Genomic DNA, 24896 nt, shown 5'->3' with positions numbered 1-24896 from the left:
AGGTAAAATGAGAAAATCTGAATAGGACATAGAATTGTAATAAAATAAAAACTATAAAATACAAGGTTTTTTTCTGTTAGAAGTTGGCTTTCCAGAGTAGAATATAAAGATTTCAGTGAAATACAATTGTTCATTTACAGGTGAGCGTCTCTGATAGCAAGTCTCCTCAGCACATAAAGAATGTTGATCATCACCTGTCCTGGGCATATATAGTTGTTTTTCAAACAGGAAAAAAGATTATTTTTTTTCTCTGTTTAGTCTTCTCGGAGTGAATCTATAGTTCTCAGGTTTAAATATTCACTATTCTTTTGGCTATTCCACACTGAATCTTTCTCCCTTTCCTGTGAGGGAGTGTTAGGTATGGCTTTTGGAAGATCAGTTTGACAATTTCTGCGCTAGCCTTTATGGGTGCCAGAGAAATTATACTTGAGCAAAACACCAGTGGGTGTTTTGGAAAGGAGGAAAAGGAAGAAAGCTCCTTTGGAATGGAGTTTGGCTTGCCTCTTGCTCTAAGTCTGTTGCTACATTTACCTACTCGGTATTAGGAAAACCTGAACTCCCCTAGCCTCTGCAGAGAGACTTTCTTTTTGTTTCAAGAAATGAGGAATCACACAAAACTGTCAGCCTGTCTCTGCTCATAACATGTTGTATTTGTAGAAATCCTGTCTGGCTCTAAGCAATAACTTCAAGCTTGTGTTTGTTGTTTCTGACTTGCAGTCATTTTCAACTGTGTTTTGGATAAGATGCCAGCTTCAGTATTTCTCTTCATGTAAATCAGACCTGGGCAGGGCAGTATCATTACTGTAGGTGGGAAGAAAGAATGCAATGGGAATTAGGGCAAGAAGACTAAGACTGTATTTTCTATTTATCTTAAAATTTAAAAATTATCTTTGGACATCTTTAGAAAACTGGAGCTGCTGGAGATCGTGTCTAGTACTAAGCCTTAACTGGAGAAGGACTTGTTATTTACTGTGAGGCAAATTGGCTAATTTTTAATTGGCAGTCCCATAATCCTATCCATTTTCATAATTTCTCATGGTTTATTTTAACAAAGGATTACTAAGAAGACAAAGAGTAGTTTAGGAAATTGAGTCAGTTTCTTAGCAGCTTCCAAAAACTAAGGTATTTGCCTGTGGTTTAGGAAAGCACTAGATAACCTGAATGATTTGTTGCATATTGTGTAACATTTTCTACTCAAGACGGGACAGCTGTGCCTACAAAAGATCTTGTAAAATGTTGAGCGTTATCATTCTTCCATTTGTAGCCAAAATACTTTTTCTACTGGTGGTGGCAGTGTGGGTGAAAAATTTTAGCTGGAGAGGAAGATCAGAAAAACTTCCTTATTTATTTTGTAATTTTAACTGAACCCTCCATCAAATACACATATTTTGACTATGTAGGGATCAGTTCTTTCTTCACAATTCAGACGTGGAAGCAGAAATAAAATAATAAAATCTTCTAAAAGAAGAAATAAAATCAACAGAAAGTTTAGAAAAAGTGCATTTATCTAGGGACATTATTCTTTAAGTCTTTTCCCTGGGATAGAGTTTATATTCTACTTGGGTTTTGCCATATTGTGTAAAGGAAGCTTAGAAAACATGGGTCACTTTTTTGTCAATGTCACTCGCACACGGTTTTAAGCTTTCTGAAGTGTCGAGAAATAGGTCGCTTCCCTAGAATTCAGCAGTCAGTTTTCATGTTTAGTGGAGCTGAAGGTTAGGCAAAATTTCAAAGCCTCTTTTGTTTTTCTTTTTTAAGCCATTATTCAACCTTGAAATGAAAACTCAGTCACTAAACTATGCTAAATAGCTTGTTTCCCTAGTTTGCTGATTGAGCTAAATGGCCTTTGGAGATATTTATGAAGATGACTTACCCTTCTCTTATACACAGCAGTCATGCTTCTTCATCCATGTAATGGAAACCAGAGAAACTCGGGCTGAAGGTTTTCACATTCTGAGATGGTTTAGCTATTTTTGCAATAAATTTAGAGTTTTAATCCGAGACCTGAGTTTCACAGTTTGGAATGAAGCATACCGGTTTTTCCTGAGAATGTGACCTATAAAAACACGATACAGACTGGGGGGCAGCCGGGTCCCCATAACCATCACCACTCCAGCTCTACGGCCTCATCCGCGCTCTCCAAGCGCGCACATGGAGAAAGGGAAGCGCGGGGCCGCGGGCGCAGAGGACCAGCAGGGGGCGCTCCCGCCCCGCCGGTCAGCGCCCCCCGGGCCGGCGGGGCCGCGGCGGGCACCGGGCTGCCCGCGCGACAGGAACTGACGTCACCCCACCCTGCCGGAAGTGGGACCCCGGAAGTGGGGAGTCCTCGGGGGTGGGGGCGGCCGTTGGCGGGGTTTCGTCCTGCCTCTCGCTTTGCAGAGTCCGCGGAGATTGCGTGAAGGACGCGTTCAGGGGCTGCAGTGGGTGTTAGGAGAGGAAAGCCTTAAAGCCTTGCGGAGTACGCGCTCGGTTCCGCGGTGTGCTGGGCTGCGTGTTGCGCATACAAGTCCACAACTTGGGCACCTGCCTGATTCACAGGTACCAGCTGAATGAACTTGTCAAAACTTTAACATTTAGATAGAAACCCTATAGAAAGGAAATGGGGAGAACAGCTTTTGCACGTTGGGGTTTTTATTTGGTTTTTTTGTTTGTTTTTTGGCTGCAGAAAGACACTTACTAATTCCTCCCGTGTGCACAAATTTCCTTGCAGCCTTCTAGAAAGCATTAGGAAACCTTTCTTTAGTTTTGTGATAATGCATTAACCCATTTAATCACATGCCTACATCTGGAAACATTTCCAGTCTTATGTAAAACTTGGACATACTTTATTCAAAGGCAATATTCAGCAATAAAATTATTTGAATTTTATTTACAAATTCAATATAGAATGAGTAAACATAAGGTCTATTTGAAAAGTGAAGGTTTTCTAGGGCATCGCAAAATGTGTGTTAATTTTTTCTGTGCAAATGCACAGAAAGTGACTTGCTGTTTTCAGAAGTCTCTTGGAAAATGGTTTGCAGGCAGTTAGTCTGAAAAGAAAGCTGAAATCTGACTTGTATGTAGTTATTTAAATTCTAATGTTACTTCAGCTGGGGAAGAATACAAGATTCTTTCACTGAAATCTATATGCATCTTTCCTGCTGGTTTTAGCAGGCATTTGGTAAGATGGCAAAGATTATGATCATCTTGTGGGAGTATGCGTTTTTTTCGTTATTCTTCTAAACCTGCTCCTCCCCATTTTTATAGCAGTGTTAGCAGAGAAAAAAAAAAAAAGACAGAAAAAAAAAAAAAGACTTCTTGAAGAAAACTAATAAAAAGTAGCCTTAAGCAAAAATCCAAAGGAGAACATCTTCATTGGAGGCTTCAAGTGAATTTGGCAAGAGTGGCTCAGTGTCACAGATGGGGAACTATCCAGCAGAACTCTCCTTGCAGTCCTCAGGAAATCAAATTAGCCTGACAAATGTCTGGCTGCACACTTCAGAACTAAACTCATGAATGTTCTAGCAACATCTGCTGTTACTTATGTGAATGTGGCAGAATAAAATTGAACATAACATGTGCTAGTGAGCCAGCAAATCTGACTTTGATCTTTCTCACTTATTCAGGACAAAAGGAGGGAATGAAGTACAACATGGAAAACAGTCTGTAAAATACAACTTTAAAATGTGAATCATGACTAAAAATATTGCAAGTGTCCTTTTTCAAATCACACTATCAGTGTAAAGCAGGTAATTTTTTCCAGGAACCTCTCCTTGTTCAGAACAGTTGGCCATTCAGCGAGGAACAGGATCTGATTTTCTAAGTTGGCATACTGCAATTTGTGAAGAGTGAAGTCCAGATATCAGAGACTTTTCAATGAACCAGAGAGAGACAAATTCTAACATCAAATGTGGTCATGAAAGCAACTTCTTAGCAAGAATAATTAATAATTAAAGGCATATTTTCACAATTTGAAGGGAAAAAATATGCATAATATAAATTCTTCCTATGAGTCATTTTGATCCTTGTTCATTTTGATCAAGTAAATACAATACTGCATCTTCTAAAGGAAAAAAATGTGCTTTGAACACATAATGTTTGTAAAAGAGTATCTTTGAGAATCCTTTACTTACATTAAGGCTATCCAGGCTGCCATCATGTTTACACACCACTTGGCAGATTGTCACATCCTCATATTCATGTTGAACTTCATTCTTTCCAATGTGTAGAATAATTGTTGACTCCAATTTTAAAAGCAAGTGTGCAGATGCATACTCATCAGTCATGGGTGTGCCATCTCTTGCATACCAAGCTTTTTATTGTTTATATTCTTGCTTCTTTCCCTGCTAATGATAACAATTATGGGTAAAAGCATTTTAGCAATGATGCAGTGGTAAGAGCAGGCGTTTTGAATATTTGATTCTAGCTCTGCTATTAAGTTACTATTAATTTAGGTTTTAAATGTGTCATAGAGGAACTGAAGGACTGACTATTGACCTGTATTTTTACATGAGATACAAAGCAGCTCAATTAATTCCTACTTGTGCATGCAAAACAAGCTTGTGTATAGCTATCATTTATTGCATTTAGGTGCAGAGTCCTATGCCTGTAATGTCATAGGCAGTACAGAAATACAGGGAGATCTTTTCAAACACAATGAACTCGATATTCTGTAGTCTAGCTCTTAACCTGCTGTGCTCCAGAGAATTAACATAAATGTCTTGCATTGCTGAGTTGTATCCTCCTCCCTAAAATGACCATATAGCACTTCTCAGATCTTCATGGCTTTTGAAGGGAGAAGAATAATCAGTGTGTGTGCAGCTCCCAAATTTTCCCATGAAGCTGGTGGAAAGCACAGGGAATTTTGATGTTAAGTTCAAGAATCAAATCTATTTCTCTTGTATGCCAGTAACGACATTAGGTTTAAGAACGTGGAGCAAGTCAGAAAAGTATCGTTCTGTTTATTTACACTTATGTAACATTCTAGTTTTGCGTTTGCTGAAGCCTGGATTATAGTTTGGGCTATGACTATGGTTATGATGAGCTATGAAGAAGAAAACTCTCTACTCCCCTTCATACATTGTTATAATTATTGATAGATGAGTTTTGAATCCAGTATTTTTAGTAAGATAATGAGGTGGTGAATGGTATTCTTACTTGCATTTCAAGACTGGGTTGAGCTTGCAGTTTTCTTAGTTGAACAATCTTGTCTTGTTTTGTTCACTGAACAAGCTGGATACAGATGTTTTCAATGAAAGACAGCTGTGAAAGTAATAGTGATGTGTTCCTGTTCAGTAATGTACTGGACCATAGCCATGCTTAAAACATTAGCATTTAAGTGTGGCTTTCAAGGAAGCAAATGTAACTCCCTAGCTGGGTAGACTGTGGCTCCCTCCATGTGTGGACCTTTCTTTGACAGGCTCTCCACCCCAAAATTTGGAAGAATGTTTGTGCTTGTAGTAGGGTTTCTTTTCTGCTGGGTGTAAGCCTTGCAACAGTTCCGAGGGGAGGTTCCCAAAGTCTGCACTATCTTTAGCTTTATGATAGCCAGGAGGAAGCATCCTGGTTGCCAGCCATGCTTATGCTTACAGGAGGAGCAGCAATATGGAATCAAAGAAATTCTTGAAGAAAATTTCTGGTGTTTTCTTCAGCCTTTTTTCCTCTGGTGACTCCAGAATGGTTATTGCATTTGGTGATCTTCTGTGTGATATGCAAGCATTGCTCCTTGCAGGGATGGGTGCTGTGTTCTGAGACTGAATTGTAGAATACTCCTAAGATAACACAGATTTCTGTGAAAGACCAATTAATGTATTATTTCTAATATTATCAGAAAAAGTTAAGAAAAAATAAAATTACCTTTAAGTGCTTCTATTTTTTTAAGACTTAGAAAGCAGCTTACACCTTAATACTTAGGAAAATTTGCCTCTTAATGAGAACAGTTTTGCATAGTTTCCAATACCCTCTTACATGTGGGCTGCAGTAACCAAGGGCCAGAGTCTCAAAGGTATTTAGGTGTTTCAGTACTCTGTGATGTCTGACACAGAATTAGGCAACAAGTCCACTGAATACACAGGAAAGGCTGTTTGTGCTGTGTGCTATAAACACACAAAAGTCTAGAGGAGACCAAATATAAAGTATATGTGAAGAAAGCCAGAGGGAACGTAATGGTGTAACTTAAGTGAGACTAGAGGTGGCAGGTTGGCATGTGGGCCAAGCTTCTGTACAGCTCTAAGGCACTTTGGGGCAGTTTTGTATGCTGAATGGTAGGAGCTTGTGCATTTGGGGGGAAAAAAGACCCAACTGAGGTGATTTTTTGAGCATATTGATTGTGGTTTCATGATGTGCTTTGCATTTAAGCTCTGTTTAAGAGTTGGTCAAGCACAGAACCAGTTGGAGATCTGAAAGGTTCTTACTGCAGACAAGTGATGTGATTGGCAGTAATTTCCTAATTTTACTTTGGTCCTGATCAGAAAGGCTTTTAATTTCACAAGCATGAGGTCTTCTGTTGATGGGCAGATGAGTAAGAACTCATTTTCTTCTTTAATACATATCTATAATGCTGTACTAACTGATCAGCATAGTCCTGGTCTGTGTACATACAATGTGTACGTATATATAGTGCTCCTAAGCCATGCACTGGTTTTAAATACTGATCTCAACAGCTGCTCTTCTCCAGAATATTGTGTTAAAGAAGGAAATATCTGGAAATCTGGGTAAATAAAAGTTTTTCTGGAAAGTATAAGAAAAAGAACAAAAATCTAAATGACAGGCCTAGTATAAGCCTTTCTCAGACATTTATATCTGGGTGAATCAAGGTTTATTGAGTTTTTATGGCTGCCATTGAGCCTGTCTGCTTTGCTTTTTTTTCCAGCCAGCAGTGTTCTTCCTCATAATTTGTTGCTGTTGTCTTCCTAAACTCTTTAAGACTTCTCAACGTAGAAATGTATTATTTTGTCTGGCAATATACAGAGTGCCAGTATTCTCAGGAGGAGAGAGCATTAAGGGAAAACAGGTATACATCTTGATGTTGCCAGCTGAATAAAAATGATTAAGAGAACAAACTGTTGAATCTGAAGATACATCCCCTGACTGCAATTCATTCTTTCTTGTGGCTTTTCAACACTTGGTTGTGGCCTTTTTTAATCTGAGATTTACTGTTTTTCTGAATAATATACAAACAAGTTAATACAGTTGTCTTGAAATGGGTCAGAAGTTACCAATATAAATGTTTTCTTCTTTCAAGAAGATTAGCAAAATCCAACACCTGCCTTTCTACTTGTCTACGGGCTTAGCTAGTCATCAGCTCTCACTGGACTCTTAATGGAGAGAACTGGTGGAATGAAGTAAGGATGTTAGAAATTTATAATTTGTTTTTCCTTGGTTTCAGAGCATTTTAGTGATCTTGCAGCTGGTGGGAGAAGTAACAGGAGCCAATAATTTTCTCAGTTAATGTAAGCACTTTGTTTCAGACTGGTTGATAGGAGAAGGCGGCAACAGTGAAATAAGAAATACAGTCAGGAAAAATGAAGACAGATCAGAATGACTTCATTGACTGGATGACCTGTGATGTAGTGAAATCAAATTCATCTGTATTGAATAAAAGTAATGCTCTGTAAAAGTACTTCACAAACAGCTCTGTCTCAGGAATTTTCTCTGCTCATGTTTCTCTCTGTCCTGTTTTACGGTCTTTTGTGTTCACTTTTCATTTGTGCATGGTTTCACTCAACAAGTAGGGAAAAAAATTAAACAGAACAATAAATTTTTCTGTGTGACATAATATCACTAGTTCTTGTTTGTTTCAAAGAAAAAATAGGAAATACTCTGCTATGTGCTAAGATTTTCCACCTCAATTTCTGGAGCTCTTTGAAATTGCCAAATCCTACCCGTACAAACACACAAAGGATTTTATTTTTTTTAAACTTCCTTATGTTTTTGATGGGCAGAAGTAGAATTTCTCTATAACAAAAGAAAATCAAGCACAGCAAAGGAAACCTAGGGGCAGTAGGTACATTAAAAAATCCATCAATCCTTGGATTTCTTTGATGCTTAGAGGCCACTGAGGCTCTGAGGGCATTGTGAATGCGACCATCACACAGTGGGTCACTTTTTCAAGCGTCCTTATGGCTCAGTAAGAGACTCACTAAATAGAGAGTACATGCAAGGCTAGAAGGGGTGTCCTTCCTTGGCTAGCACCTGCAATGGATACTGGGACTAATGTGATAAGTGTTAATATGCTCACAACACCTAAGGATTTCCACTGACCAGGAAGCTGTCAGACAGCTGGAGAAGTGGTGGTCTCTGTCACTTCTTCAAATGGGCTGATCCTTCATGTTGCTGAGATGCTGTTTATTATCTCTTTCTCTCCCCTTTTTCCTTTTCCTTTTCCTTTTCCTTTTCCTTTTCCTTTTCCTTTTCCTTTTCCTTTTCCTTTTCCTTTTCCTTTTCCTTCTCCTTCTCCTTCTCCTTCTCCTTCTCCTTCTCCTTCTCCTTCTCCTTCTCCTTCTCCTTCTCCTCCTTCTCCTTTTCCCTTTCCCTTTCCTTTTCCTTTTCCCTTTCCTTTTCCTCTTTCCTCTTTCCTCTTTCCTTTTTCCTTTTCCCTTTCCCTTTTCCTTCCCTTCCCTCCCCTCCCCTCTTCCCTCCCTTCTTCCCTCCCTTCTTCCCTCCCTTCTTCCCTCCCCTCTTCCCTTCCCTTCCCTTCCCTTCCCTTCCCTTCCCTTCCCTTCCCTTCCCTTCCCTTCCCTTCCCTTCCCTTCCCTTCCCTTCCCTTCCCTTCCCTTCCCTTCCCTTCCCTTCCCTTCCCTTCCCTTCCCTTCCCTTCCCTTCCCTTCCCTTCCCTTCCCTTCCCTTCCCTTCCCTTCCCTTCCCTTCCCTTCCCTTCCCTTCCCTTCCCTTCCCTTCCCTTCCCTTCCCTTCCCTTCCCTTCTCTCTTCTCTTCTCTTCTCTTCTCTTCTCTTCTCTTCTCTTCTCTTCTCTTCTCTTCTCTTCTCTTCTCTTCTCTTCTCTTCTCTTCTCTTCTCTTCTCTTCTCTTCTCTTCTCTTCTCTTCTCTTCTCTTCTCTTCTCTTCTCTTCTCTTCTCACTATTACTGTTGCAATTACTGCTCTGCTGTCAGCATGATTACCTTCTGTATCTTATATTACTTTACCTCATATAATTTCTCGTGCCTTAGCAACAATTATCTTAGGAGAACTGAGCCAATATTGTAATGTACCTAACCAGACCTTCAGTCACAAACAGCCCCTCATCCAGTGGTTACATAAATATGTTCAAAATAAACTGAAGGTGGCGTGGGGTCAGGGTGGGGGAACACAGGCTCAGTGCAGCAACAATGATCCAAGACATAGTGGAAAAATAATTCATTATTCTCAAATTGTGCTAGGCACTATGGATGTGTAAGGAAGTACAGCATTCAATTCAGTGAGAACATGGAGAGCAATGATTACCAATATGTTTTGTCTTCAGAAAATACACAGGTAGTATTCTTCAGTGGAAAATTGGTTTTGAGAGAAAAAAATGCAGATTTATGGCTTGTCAGCATTTAATAATATTTTTTATTTTGTTGTATTTGCTGAGTTGTTCATACTAGAAGAAAAAGCCTAAAAACTACGATGCTCAATGGTAATACTGAGTTGAAATACCTTCTGAGCTAATTTTTCATTTAAAATGTTCTTTTCTTTCATTTTATGAAAACATAAAGAAAATTAAAAGCTTGATGTTCAAGTATTTTTTACTACTGCCAGCAACTTCAAAACAGCTCTTAGACAGGATCACTTCTTCTTTCTGCCTTAGCACCTCATCAGCAACACCACCATCTGAACCCAACTGCAGTACTCAGAAAGCATATGCCATTTCCTTACTAGGAGGAAGCCTTTTGTTTCAGACTCTGTATACTTTTGTATGTATATAAACATATCATTAGCCTTTTCTTTATGTCCCATAGACACACATACACAACTGAAAACCAAAACTATTTAAATACATCTGTTCCAACAGCAAAGATTAGGTCTGATGAGCAGAAAGCACTTGAACTACATGCTGTCAAACTGCTAAACACCTCCCCAGCATGTCATTCAGAGTCCTGAACGTGGAGGAAGAAAGCCTAGAAGGGCTTGTGGGGCTGCCATCAGCAGGTCTCTGGGAAGTGCTGCAGGATGCCCAGCCTCATGCAGCCTTGTCGGGACTTTGACGGAGCCGTTGGCCTCTCTCACCTATGAACTACTCTTAAGGCAGATAGTCTGATTTGTATATCTTGGCCATACGAGGATTTTGCTGTTGTGATTCACAGCATCAAGGAGACTTGGGAACTAGATTGATCTCTAAGGAGCAGTTGTAACATAAGTGCTAATCTGTTACAGAGCATTTTATAATTAAACATTCTAGAAACTGGTAATTATAAAACAGATGCAGAAAGATGCACTACAGTCCTAGATAGGCAGTGTGTTTTATTTACCTGGTAAGTGGAGTGGGTTTTTTATTTATTCTTGGTAGCTGAAGGTCTGACTTGAGAAAGACTCTGCAAGGATACAGGTCAAAATGCATCTTTAAACAATATAATGAAGAAGTCAAATCTTGTCCAATTAAGGATCTTACATTACAAAAACCAAAACGTTTTTACATCCTCTTTGGAAATATATTCAATTGGGTTTGGGGATTTGAGTGATTCCCCTGCCTCTGCCCCTGCTTCCTATTGAAAGATCTGGGAAGCTGGAGTATCAAGGCTGTCCATGGTGGAATTAGAGATGCTTTGATTCTTTATAGCTAGAGCTACTATCAAACAAACAGTAAAACAGCAATATTAGATCATCAAAGGCATCAAATCTTACCCTTTCAAAACGAGTGGTGGTACTTCCTCCGAATTCCTAAGACATCAATTAAGGATTCAGGTCAGCGCGTGAGCCAACTGGAGACAAATTTTTCAGTAGTGTGATAGCAGAGAATATACGGAACAGCCTACCCTGAAGGTAAAAGTTTGAAAATTTTCCTTAGCTCTTTTAAATTCTGCAGTCTGCAATGATTCTGTAGATGATTTTATGCTAAGGGAGTATCTTTTAGCTCACAAGAGCCTTTTTCAACCTCCAGCCCGGATGAAACAGGCTGGAACAGGGAACAGGGCATACAGAGCCCAGCAACGTAATTCTAGAAAGTCTTATGTGTAATATTAGTTGGCACGTGTCAAGACTTTCAGCTGTCTTTCAGTGTTAAGATCATTGTTACAGGCAATCTGCGTGGAACCAGTCTGGCTTAGTGTCCTGTCTTTGGCAGTGTCCAGCAGAAAGGGGTGTAAGAGTCGAGGAACCATTTCGGGGCACTCCCCTGGAATAGTCTGCCTGTAATGGTTTGTGCCTCAGGGAGTAGCTGGGTTTCTCTTGAGAGGTTCCCCTTCCATTTGTGCGTTTAATTTGTCCAGTCTCCCCTTTTTACCGCCTTCTACATTCAGTGGCAAAGAATTCTGTCGCTCACACACACGTTGTGTGAAGAACCAACCCCTTTTGGTTCTTCTGAATCTGTCATTTACAGCTTTGCTGGATGACACCTGCTTCTAGTACTGGAAGGTACAGTGAAAAAAACCAAAGCAAACTGAAACAATACTGTCTTCCCCCTTTCCATGCCATTCATGACTGTATAGGATATAGTAATGTCTCTTCCCTAGTCATTTTTCTCAAGCTGAAGAATCCTAATCTGTTAGTTGTTGTTTGCACAGAAGCCATTGCAAAACTTGGTCATCTTTCCAGTCTGCAGGTATTGAAACAGTTTTAGCTCATACTCAGTTTTATATGTCTCTACCCACGATGGAGGACTTCAGTGTAGAATTCCAGAAATTCCAGATGGGACTTTTGTATGTCCTGTTCATTTTTCTTTTAGAATTAAGCTCTCATTATCTTCTTTTTTTTTTAATATATGATTGTATGCATCATCGTACAGTATATCAAACATATTAAATATGCCCAGCTTCTTCATTTTCTTTTAATTTAATGACTGGTATCTGCTGAGATTATTCCATGGATTCATTACACTAGAAATAAAGTTAAGGCTTGTCTGTCTTTCTGTCTTCTTTACACTAGTTTAAAATTAATCATCCTGTGCCACAATAGCATATGACAAGTGTAAAGAATCACAGATCTTGCTCTAAGCCAGAATTATTAAAAAAAAAAAAAAAAACCAACCAAAAAACCAAAGCCAAACTAACACAATGTTATTTCAGGAGCTTCTTTTGTTGGTCTTTCTTCTCTGTACCCCTATAGACCTTCTACCTAGAAATGTCCACATTGATTTAAGAAGCACTATCTATAGGCCTAACCTGGTTTTGCAAATTCTGTCCTGGGAAAGGTTTATTTAAAATGGAGAGATTTGGGCCTATAAACAGGGAATTACTTAGGTTTAGTTGTGTGATTGTCACATAACTCTAAGTTGAAGTTGTTTCTGTACCCCAAGCTACATACAGATATTAAGGTAAAACACACAGCAACACCATTTCTTCTACAGACACCTCAGCAGACACCATGGAGAGCCTAATGTTGCGCAAAAATTATAAAAAGTGTGATCTGTTAGCTGCAAAAGAGCTGTCAGGCAACTGTGTGATTTCAGTGTTAGATGATCAAGTTCATTGGAGAAGACAGATGTTTGAGCTACTTTTTAAAGTGTCTTAGATACATACTCTGAAGTGTGTTTGCTATTATACACCATCACCTATCCAAAATAATAAGATATAAGATACATAAATTGTACAGACTAATTCTAAAGGCTAATTCTCCTGGCTTTTTGCCTTTCGTGTCTAAAAGCCTCTCTTAATACCTGGAGATGGTTGCAAATTCCCCAAATGCTCACAAAAAGCCAATTCTTTGACCTTTGTTTACCTTGATTTGCAAGTTTCGAAAAAATGTAACCCCTCTTGAGGGATGGGATGGAAGGAGGAAATCATTACAGATTCTTAAGAGCTGTAGATTTGGAGAAGTTTAACAAGAACATCAAGCCTTATTGGCTTGAAGCAAATACTGTCCAACGTGCAATTCTGTTAGCTGCACTTATTATATATTAGTAATTTGGTTAGAGAATATGTCAAAAGAAATGGAAAGAATTGCTTGTGAGCAACAAAAAAAGAAGAAATTGCTAGTGACCTCCAATAATGCACATACATTTTAGGATTCTGGTGAATGCTGTCACTCAGCCCTACTGGTGTCACCAGCAATTACTGTTTTCCTAAACAATTATTTTGGGAAAGAAAAAGCACTATTTCCAGAGTTGTGGTTCCAGCATTGCACAGCATAAGGGCCGTTTGTGCCTGTCAAGAGCACCAAGGCCTTTAGTAGTTAGTCATCATCCCTGAAAGGTATAGTATAGTCTTTTCCTCCAGAGGATCACCACATCTCCACATGCTCTTCACTGTAAAGCAGACTGATAAAATGTGCTAACCCAAAATCCATATCTGTTAAAATAATTCATGTGTTCAGTACCTGAAGATATCAAAAATTGCTCATAGGAAGTGAAGCTTCTGGGCAGCTTCAGGATGGGAAACTTCTATTGTTTGTTTGTGTTTATACTTGTAGACACTTGCAGAGTGTTCGCTCTTAATCGACACTTGTAAGAAAAAAATTATTTACAAAACAGAATTTCAGATGAGGTAATTAAACAAGCAAAAAGCTAAAATAAGAATAAACAAAAGCAGTGGATCCTCTAAAGCACCAGTAGGATGAGCAGGAAAATAAGAGAATACAAATAACTAAAGTACTCATCAAATAAATGTTTGATTCATTTTAGTATCAAAGAATATCTAAGGGGGCTCCATTAAAGCTAAAATATATTGACCTCTTTCTGTGGGATTACTATACTAATGCAAAAAGAATGAACAGTAATGCTCATGAGATAAACTTAATTTCATCATCTTAAAGTAAGTCTTGCTGTAATTGTATGTTTACTTAAGATACATGCCACAAACAGAAATTATTACCTTCAAATGGGGTCAGTCTACATCTGGTGTTTTAATGGAAATGAAGTGATACTTTAAGTTTTTTCAGGAGGCTCTTGAAACACTGAAATAGTTTAGGATGTTTGTTCTGTAAAAGAAAAAAGAATCTTCTGTGAAATTTATTTTTTCATGACATCAATCTACCAAAACCATAGGTAACTGGGAAATTCAACAAGTCTTTATTATTTTTTAAATTATTAATATTTGTAAAAATTACAAGGTTGTTTTACAACTTGTTAACAGTGATTAGAACTAGTTCATGAAAATCAAAAAAGTTATTTGAACTATCAACAAATATTGAGTTGATACTAATAAGGTATATTTCTTCTTGGAGGTGTAGCCACAAACTGCCTGCTATGTTGAGCTTCATAGCCTATATGGGTACTAGATGGTTTCTTTTTCAGTATATATTTCCAGGCCAAGAAAAAAAAAAATCTCTGCTGTTCTCTGTTTCCTTAAATTTGTAATTTTTTTAAAGTATTCTTGTACTGGGTCAGATTAAATTTGTTCTTCATAAAACCCACAAGGGAAAGGCAGTGTCACTTCATTCTTTGAACCTCTCTGCTGGCTCTCAAGCATGGTATAACCTCCAAGGACTGTGCACATTGATGTCCATCTTAAAGACCCATTTCTGTCATGCTGCCTACAGTGAATTGAATTAACTTACATCCTTCTTCTGTTCTCCTTCCCTTCACCGATATCTCATTCTCTATTGCCTTCAGATTTTTGAGCATCTTGAAATGGGGACTGTCCTTGAGGTTTCTGGAAGGTGTGTTGGACAGAGTGTGTGCACAGGAATTAAATGAAAGTGTCTGTGTTTGACCAGTTCCTGTACAGGTGTCAAAGATTTAATAAAGTGAGGAGCTCTACTCAGCGTAACAAATCATTTTCTTGCTGTCTCTTGAGGCGCATGGTGTCTGTTGCTTCGCTTCTACCATAGCATGGATTATCACAAACAAGAAAGAAAATTGTGGCAAGCACTCCAGAACTGCTTGTTTTGTGCTTTCTGTGCTCAGTTGTTGAATCACAGGGTTAGTAAGGATATGAAGAGACAATTTAGATCACTGCTCTTTCTGACAGATAGCTAACCTATCTATCAGTTTGTCTGGCTGTCTATCTATCTAATGGAGGTTCAGTTAGAATATTTGATCAGTTTGTTTGGTCTGTACCTATCCAAACCAACAGAAAGATGTCCTAATAACTAACTTATATCCAAAGTAGTTTTTAACTGTTTCTTTTGTCCTGTTCATAGGGACCTGTGGTGCTATTAGAAACAACGTCTGCACTCCAGAAAGACAGTACTGCCCTGCAGACTCTACTAACTCACCTTCCAGGGTGAGGTCAGACAAGCTTATCAGCTGAGAGGGTTTTTTTTTCCTCCCTCTGATGATACAGACATAAAAGGCACCCCCACCCCTCCGAAGTATGTAGAAACCTATTATGACAGTGTAATACATGATCTGGTTACCAAATTCACACACAGTATCTTCTGTGCCAGACAAATTTCAGTGTACTCAACATGAAAAGAGGCATTTATGATGAATTTATTATTGTGAAGTGCTTATGAACAGAAAGTGCAGGGCTGAAGGGGTTCATCTATTCCTACAGTCCTCGTCTTCTGCCAGTTTAAACCCATCTGTCCTTTGCCAGCACTATGCTTGAACTTTTTTTCACCTTCCCACCGTGTATGTTGAAAACAGCTGTAGTTCTCCGCAGCTGGCACTTCGCTGGGCTAAACAAGAAATTCTTTTAGTCTTTTTTCATCTCTTCTTGGGGAGAGCCTCTAACCACCCTCCTGTCTGCTGTGGGTCTGGTCCTGACTGAGATCTGGGAGGCAGCTTTGCAGCTGTGTTCTAGAGAAGGTCTCACCACTGTGCTCTTTTTTCTAATTTCCAGGTGCTAAGCTCCCAGCAATTCCCAAGAGTTCCTGTGATTAGTCAATAAATGACTGACTTTGTATTTTATATTATTTTCTCTCTTTCTCCCTTTTTCTTCTTGGCCAGTTCCTTATGTGTTTTACAGATTTATCTAATCTCCCTATTATTTGGTTTAGGTATTTTTTCACAATGGTATTATTTCGAGTGCTTCATAGAAGCCCACTTTGATTAGGTCTATCACATTTCCTTTGCCTTAATTGCAAGCCGCACCACAGCAAGCTGCCTGTTCAGGTTGGTACAGCCTGTCATGCTCAATCTCACTGTTCTGTTTACCTCCATGTTTTCAATTATGCTTTTCTACAGAATGAGTTCAAGAGCTTTGAGTACCATTGAGATAAAACTAATGGATCTACTGTTGCTTGGCTTACCTTTTGCCCTCTCTCTGAAGTATAAAAACGATTTCAGCTCCTTTTTGGTCAGGCAGTGCCTCACCTCCATTTGATAGAGGCCTGTCCTATTTCACTTGCACTTCATCTCTGTATGCTTTCATATGTTCTGGAATGGAGACTATCTGGTCCTCGCAGTGTAAGCACATTAAATCCTTTGATCTGTGTTTCTTTTTTGACAGTGGCAACCTCCATTTCAGTACTTTATTCTCATCAGACAGTGCAGGTTTCGCCTTAGATGCATTTTTTTCTGTATGGAAAGCCTTTTTCCTTATTGAGAAGTATTCATACTAAAAAAAAATCTCTAGAAAATAATCTTAAATCCATTCTTATAGCATCTTAATGTATTTTCTTCTTTTTAATGTTCTCTATTATAGGACTGAAGACACTTGTTACTGTGTAGAAAACATTTGATTTAGGGCCATTCTCAAATTATTCTTACACTTTCTAAGATGTAGCTTTCTCATGCTGCCTATTTTCCTTCTAGAGTATATCTAATATCTCTTTAGGGATAATTACCATCCAGTGAGGCCTGGAGGCCTTCTGAAGAAGTTCTTTCATTTTCTTTATAAAAAACTTTAAGATGATTTTGAATTTCTGAGTTAGTTTAAGTCCTGAGGCTCCTTAGTTCATTTCATATACTAGAGCTCTTAATTTTTCAGGTTTTCTTTTTGTTGTGTTGATTTTGGTTTTTTAATTGAAAACCTTTGTTTACAGTCTGGTTTTATTTATCCTCTAACTGCCCATAAGTGGAACCAACTCATGATCTCATCAGCTATTTTCCATGGTGAATTATGACATTAATAACTGAAAATTCAAACAAGATAGTATTAGTTATTGTTGGCTTAATATATATTTCACTGTGTATAGATGCTGTGTGTGGTATTTTGTTGTGTCTATATATTGTGTAATACATATTTAGTTGTGTCAAAGCCTGTGAATTCTCTAAGAAAATAGCGAGGCCCTACCGCTAACTGAAGAAATAAGCAGACCCTACTGTTATTAAGGACCTATTTCTCCAGTGTAAACCAGGGAAGCTACTGCCTTCGGTAGCAATGCAAGAGTCCATTGCTGGTTTGCAGTAAGACCTTACAGGAGCAATAGCTACTCCTTCCCCTGAGCAATATGTCTGCAGTATGCTGTATTATCCACTTGGTAAAACAACAGGCACTCGAGAGCAACACGGCAGCAGGGCACTGATCTCTTGTTGCTTTAGATTGTTTTGGAATGTGACTCCTGAGTAACATTAGTGACCTCTGCCTGTATCCCAGGAGATTTGTAGCTATCTTCTAGGAGAGTGTCTTTTACCAGTCAGTATTGTTCTGTCTGTTTTCACATTTATTTCTTCACATTTTACCCCATAATATACTCAAAATGCTACACCACACCACCACCTTTATTTTTGTTCTTTCCTCCTTTCTGTTCTAGCATCCTCTTCATGATAGCCGTTATCTTTCTGTTTTCTGGTTTCCCATCCTATACATTATTTCTAGTTCCTCTATTCTGTTCCTGAAGTGCACTGCGTTGGTTTACAAAAATCATAGTTTTCTCCAGCCTTGCCCAGTGCATTAACTAAATTGAGTCTAGACCCTGGAGTAAATCTCATTGTCCATTCCCCTTTTACTTTGATCTCTGTTAATGCTTTCCCTCTCTTTTCCCTTGTCCTTTGGTGTTCATACTCTGTATATTCTTGCATTACCTGAGTTTCTTCTTCCTCTAAAAAGAATTTTTAAAAAAATCACTCACATAATTTATAGATTAATGGTCTTCTTTTCCACTCTGCCAGCTTTGATTTTGGAGGGGTCAGAGACTGGCTGTCATGCAGACTCTGCCAGGTAGAGTCCTCCTTCCTGCCTGGACATCTTGGAAGGTTCCTTGCAGAAACAACTGTGAGCTATCTGTTGATCTGTGATAGCTCAAGGCCAAGTTTGTCCCTCTCTAGGGACCAGAATATTTTCACTGAAAATCATCTGAATCCTTGTTCTGTCCATGAGATAATTTTTGCCCTCCTCTTTTTCTTGGTCAAAGGGTGTTTCTAATTCTCAAATTACTTGCTATCTTCCATGTTCTTTTATAGCTGGCATTATTTTGAATGCACCTTTTCTCTCCAGCTGCATCCAAACTCCTCTGATCATTTCTTTGGTGTGTATCATCAGGCTGTATTTCACACAGGAATATATATCCACCTCTCTTGAACTTTCATAAAAAGACAATTTTTTGGGACAGTATTTAAAAACCTACTTATTAGTCTGTGTATTTATTTGAAGGAGTTATACCTACATTTATTTGTATTTGCCTGTAAAATCCAGAGTTTGTGAGAGTGTCAAAGGAATGAAAAGGTGGAGAACACTTAATTAAAAAATAAATAAACCCCCCTCCTAACAAGTTGTAGCTATTTTTTGGCTATTTGTAAGTGTTGGCTTTTTATAGCTGGAAGGTCATATTTCAACAAAGTACTAACATAGGGTATTACAGAAGCGTTTCTGAACCCTCTGACTTAGTTTGCTGTTATTATATTATGACATTTTAGATGACAATTCAGCAAAATAGTATTCTACCCTTAAATGTTACGCATGTGCTTAAATACTTTGGTGGGTTGAGACCTTGAGGGAGAAGTTTCTACTCTTTCCTTAGGTAAGGCCCCAAAACTTATTACTGTGGAGATTATCACTACTGAACACATTGTGGCTTCCCAACTATCAACAGAAAGGAGATTGGAAGATACAAGCCACTATGCAAAACCCCTGGTTGAGTCCCCTTTTACGTGTTACCTCAGGCTCTGCATCAAATGCCAGAAACCTTAAAACATGACACATCCAGAATTTTTGAGATAACATGAAACTGAAATGTCTCTCTGCCACTGTATGTATGAGATTGTTCCTGATACCAAGAGGATATGGTCCTGATCCCCCAGGTTCCAGCAAGAATGCAGTACACCCAGAAGGGTGTGAGGAGGGAGATGAGGGTGATCAGAGGTCAGAACAGCTTCTAAACAAATGAGGAACCAGCTGGAGTTGGACTCTGCAGTGTTGCAAGGTGACCTTCTCCTGGTTCACATCTTCTTCAGTCCTGCCTCAGGTTCCCATCTTCAGGTGTTGAAAGTCTAGACTTACGTCGGAGTCTGTGGAGCTGTAGCCGACATAAAACACTTGAAAGTTTGACCCAAAATGTTCACATTTATGGGAAAACGTTAAAATGAAGATAAATTTAAAGAACTAATATGAATGTCAGAAAAGCTTTAATGATGTCATTTCCTTTCCTCTGATTACAATAGCTGATGCACTTTTAAAAACTTATTAAAAAATACCGTGTATGCAGGTATACTGCATAAGACAGAAATGAAAGTGCAGGTGAAGCATTCACAGTCCAGGAAGTTATCCTACAGCCAGTGGTGCAGTACTCTCTGTTCTTCCTCATTCTGTATTCTGCACTGTACCTATTTCACACTGATTCTTTCCCTGTGATCGTGTTGCCTCCAGTTTGAGATAAGAGAGGAACCACATGGTAGATCAATTGGAGAGTTTGTTAAAGAATTTTGCATGTAAGGATAACTGCACTGCACCTTGTTTTTCCCACTGAGATCTTACTGTGTTATTTCATCTTTAAGTTTGTATTAAAACTCCATTGATGCTCTGCAACATAGTTTCTTACACTACCCCCAGACTCATGTCCCTTCCAGTACTGTATTAAGCAGCTTGACAAACATCTGTCACATGTTGGCTCTTTCATCTTCTCTGCAGGAGGAGGAATGTTTGCAAAGGAGTAGTTTATTTTGGATTTATCTTGATCCATCCCTAACATATCTGCACAGAAAGAGACTTAAGCATGCATGGCTTGCTAAGTATTGCTTAAAGGACATGGAATCAACTCAGACATGCTTGGTATTTAGGTTGGAAAGTGTTGATGTTTGATATGTTCTGTAGCTTCTGTGGGAGCTTTGTCATGGTTTGAACCTGGGCAGTAACCAACCACCACGCAGCCACTCGCTCATTGTCCCCCACCCGGGGTTAAGGGAGACTAATAGGCTGAGATAAAAACAGTTTAATAATTGAAATAAAATAAAACAATAACAATAATAGAAAGTAGAAATGCGTAATGAACAATGCAATTGCTTACCACCCACCGACTGATACCCAGCCCATTCCCAGCTAGTGATCCTGAAATACCAAGATCCCGCAGTCCAATCCTGGAAGTGAGAGAGAACCCCCTCCTTCCCAGCCGCCCCTCCTTTATATACTGAGCATGATGCTACATGATATGGAATATTTCATTGTCCAGTGTGGGTCCAGTGCTCCGGCTCTGCTCCCTCACAGCTTCTTGTACACCTGTGCACAGGCAGGGCATGGGGCATTGGAGAGTCCTTGATCTCTTAGCAACAACTGAAAACGTCAGTGTATCATCAGTGTTCCTCTCATGCCAAATCCCATACTGAATCCAAAACACTGCACTATTCTAGCTACTAAGAAGAAAAATTAACTCTATCCCAGCTGAAACCTGGACAAGTTCATTGTGAAGTATTATGTTACTTTGTAAGAAAGCTATGACAAGACTGAGAAAAAATGAGACAAAAATTCTTATGCACTGTCTGCTGTATGAGAGGGTCAGGCTCACTACTTCAACCTCTTAACAATTCTGTATTTTATTTTGTTGCCCATTTCATCACTTTTTCATCAGTGCTGAGAATATAAGAGGAAGGATAAGAAGGACCATTCAGTAAAATTATAGAACATTGAAAAGGTCAAAGGAATATTGTTTATTGTTATCTTTCAGAGAACATATGAGGCTATAAAATTGCAATGCCTCATTCTTGTGACAAAGACTGTAACAAGTACAGAAAGGCCTGCATAAATCCAGTCTTTTGACAATGACTACAGGAGTGGGAAATGGTACAATTTAATCCATTGTTAGAGCTTTTAGATTGTAATCAGTTGGTTAACACCCATGAGGATTTAGATGACTTAGTTTCCTTCAAGTGACCTGATATTTGTTTTGTGACTATTTTGAGGCAAGTTGCAAGTGAGAAAGTAATGTTTTATTTATTTTACTCTAGTCAAGAGTGAATTTACTAAGTTTGAACTGAAGAATGTCTGAACTTGTCCAGGTCACTTATTTAGTCTTAGCTCACAGAAAAGGCATTTCCCATATTTCATTTCCTATACTGACTGAAGCAGTGATACAGCATGATTATTTCAAGAGCCATCAAGCTCAAGCTGTCTATTTTTATGGCCTCGTCAACAGCCATCTCTGCATTCTTCACATGGTATGCCAGCAGAGCTTTTGGTTATTGTTAGGGATGAGTATTAGACTGCAGAATTTGAAATGAAAGCACAGCTGGGAGGGTGTTTGGGGAAGTGTTGCTTTCTGCTGTCCCTGCTTCCCTTCCCAAGGCAACTGCTATTGATGAGTTTGGGGAATAGACAGGCAGACTTACTAACTAAGTTAACTAACTAAGTCTAACTTAGTGAGACTGCTCTTAAGTTTCTATAGGATCCACCTTTCTCCATGTAACTTAACTGTCTTAAACATATTCTCTTCAGTACCTGTTTGAATTTCTTCGAATGAATTATGAATGCAAACAGGCACCTCCAAATGAGTATGGCAGATGGTAGGTAGCCCCTGTGATTATACAGGAATCTTAAAAAGTAGATGTTTATCCTTTAGATGGCTACATTTAGGTGAGATGAACATTAATACAAAGGATATAATACATGTTCTGCTACTTAACTTTGTAAGTACTTTGACTAAATATTGCTTGCTCTAAATTCCAAATTCAGTTTGGACGAAATCCATTTTGTCTGATACCTTTAAGAATGAATTAGAGCGCTCGCCTTCTTAGTAAATCTTATTGTCCATAATGGGAAAAATCATCTGTTATTGTAATACTCCATCTATGAATCCTGAACTCTCAAAAATTTTTGTTTGATATGTAAACTATAGACTGTTGTTCAGTAGTAGAAGTAGCACAGTAGGAGCCAGAAGTCTGAGTCTTAGATGAAGATTCTGTTTTAAAAACACAGAATTAAATGTTGCAACTTACCCTAGAGAGTTTCAGAACATGTATAAAATAACAATCAGATACAGACTGGCAGACTGGAGAGTATGAGAATGAGATGATAACCCAGTCAGCATAACAGGCAACAGTCAAACTGCCTAACGATCGCCCTGTGAGATTTTTGTTTGGTGAGTGCAGAATAAAAAGCAATTTCAAAGACAGTCATGGAGGAGAACTTGGCTTTGCAGGAGCTTATTTGAGAACTCTTCTCTCTACCAGAGAGCATGTGGGGAAGTCAAAGCCTTTGCATGAAGTCATGACAAGTGAGCAATGGAGGAAGCGTGGGCCATCCTGTCCAACCACCCACCTGATACAGAGGAAGAGGTGAGAGATGGGGAGCCAGACAGCAGGGCCTTCCGCAGTGGAGACAGCAGGCTTGTGCTGGCTGTGATGAAGAAAGGGCTCAGGGAAGGGAAAGAAAGGATTGTGCTAAGGTTTGACCTGGTCGCAGTGGCAAATGGAGACCGAGTCTTTAAAGACCTTCTAGACTGACATCAAGACAGCAGGATTACATTTACCAAGCTCTGAGAAAAGACTGCTGCAGTCTGCACCAGGACACAGGATAATGAGAACTTTAGTTGTATGCACAGACAGGAATGTGGGGTTTTTTGTTCATTCAGTGTTCTTTAGTTTGCCTCTCCTCATCTTTCTGAATTGGTTGATTTGATGTATCATTTAGCTTATTAATTTTTTTTTCCAGTGGCTTTCTGGAAATAGAATTTTTAAATTAAGAGTAATTTTTTCCTGCTGCTTTGTTTTTTTTAAACTACTTTTAATCATCAGCTGGTCTGAAAAGATACATATCTAAAATGCTGTCATTCATTAAGACAACTGAGCTTTTAATTAAGAAGATTTAACATAAAGTTGTTTTAGAAGGGGACAGTGAAATGCTCTGAATTTCATATTTAAATCATGTCTTTCAGATTTTTATAAATGGTAAATATTATGTATTTGATCCCTATGTACAGATGTTAGAATACTGACAAATCTTTTAAAATAACCAAACATATCTAGTATAGTTCAGTATTTGCTTCAAAAATGAAATTAAATAGCTGGCAATATAATAAAAAGGACTATACCATCTGCTAGCTGTATATAATTATATTAAAAACATCAGTCTGTACTTGATTCAACAATTTTCAAGAGCTTGTTAACCTTTCAAATTAGATTTGTACTATCAATTATACTTAACAAGGAACTTTTTATCCATGGCTTTTATATTTCCTTAATTAGTTCCATAACTCATTTTAGGCATTTTTCTAATACAGTAATGTCATACAGTTATATAGCCCCAGCAGGATTTTTCAGGGATGTCTTGTTTCATCTTCCCCCTTTTCTTTCCCCATAACCACACTGTAACACTTTTGCAATGATGAATGTTATCACCTCCATCTCCACTCCAATCAGCCCACACTCGCTATGTGGCTCACTTGAAATATTCATATTAAATACATAAAGGGCCAGACTTTCTGCCTGAGAATACTGGTGTGAATGGGCTCTGCAGTTACCCAGCTTCAGACTGTTATGTTGAAAGAATGGATTACATATATTCCATAATTATCTCTTGGAGTATCCCTGCCATTTTTAAAAAGGGGTGAGTAAGTCTTTTTTTGGCCTCTGAAATTTTCAGAGAATTCTCTTCAGCCAGTTGTTCTCACCTTGATCCTTTAGAGGCTAAATTTAAGCACACAGTGTGTGTAATAACAGTTTCAGTGCTACCTTAAAATGAAGTGATGTGCCAGCGGTAGATAGCTGTCTCCCTAACATTCATAGCAAATTAGAGATGTAATGAGATTGGTGTCCAGAGGGCTTTTTCTACAAAAAAAACCCATGAATTTGTTGTGGAAATGTAGAGAGATTCTGCATCTTACTAACATCTTCAATTATGAAAGTGGGAAGGATCCTACAGTTGTTGTATAGATGGTGAATGCTATGTAGAACATTACAGTCTGTTCAATGGAAAAGGAGGATTAATTTTCACCCCAAATAAAGCCATGTTCTTAAATCTCCATAAAGTTTGCCATTTTTAGGAGTGAGGTAAAAGCTTTCCTCTTATGATTTGGAAAATCAGAAAGATGACCTAGTATTAGAAAATGTTTTAAAAATCAATGTGTCGATCAATCAAAACAGAAAACACAAGTAAGACATTGTTAATCTGGATCCAAACAGTTGGATATTGCAATTCTGTTTCATACTGGGAAAATTCTCATCACTCTTCAGAAAATGTCTTTATATTACCTCCCAGTTTTTTACACTTTAACTTCTTATCATGATATTTTTTGTGATTGTTTCCAAAATACATTTTAGAAAATACACATTATATGTTAGAGTACTATACTGCAGCCAGCTAATGTTATTTTTCACTTACATGTCTATAAAATTCACATTAACAGCATTGAAATAGTTCTATCATTTATCATAGCTTAACCTTGCTCCTTGGCCCAGAGCTGCAGGATGGGAAAGGACAGGAAAGACAAGTTCTTAAAATAGTCTTGACAGTTGTTTCTCTAGCCTGTCATTAAAGGTCTCCCCATAGGACATATGCTCAAGTCCAGCTTGAACCTTCTTTACGGTAATTTC

At 38.5% G+C, this 24896-nt stretch overlaps 1 long non-coding RNA gene across 2 annotated transcripts in view; it reads left to right on the top strand.

Moving 5' to 3' along the window:
• The first annotated feature begins 2315 nt into the window (after positions 1-2315).
• LOC141968984 (uncharacterized) overlaps positions 2316-24896 on the top strand; it is a 51913-nt gene continuing 29332 nt past the window's right edge. For both annotated transcript variants that reach the window (XR_012634963.1, XR_012634964.1), the window contains exon 1: positions 2316-2538. This is a non-coding gene — a long non-coding RNA (uncharacterized LOC141968984). The remainder of the gene's footprint in view (positions 2539-24896) is intronic.

The sequence above is a fragment of the Athene noctua genome, chromosome 21, assembly GCF_965140245.1.
Source record: "Athene noctua chromosome 21, bAthNoc1.hap1.1, whole genome shotgun sequence".
NCBI classification, from domain to species: Eukaryota; Metazoa; Chordata; class Aves; order Strigiformes; family Strigidae; genus Athene; species Athene noctua.
Note: the sequence above shows the minus strand (reverse complement) of the source record. Positions and strands in the feature narration are given on the sequence as shown.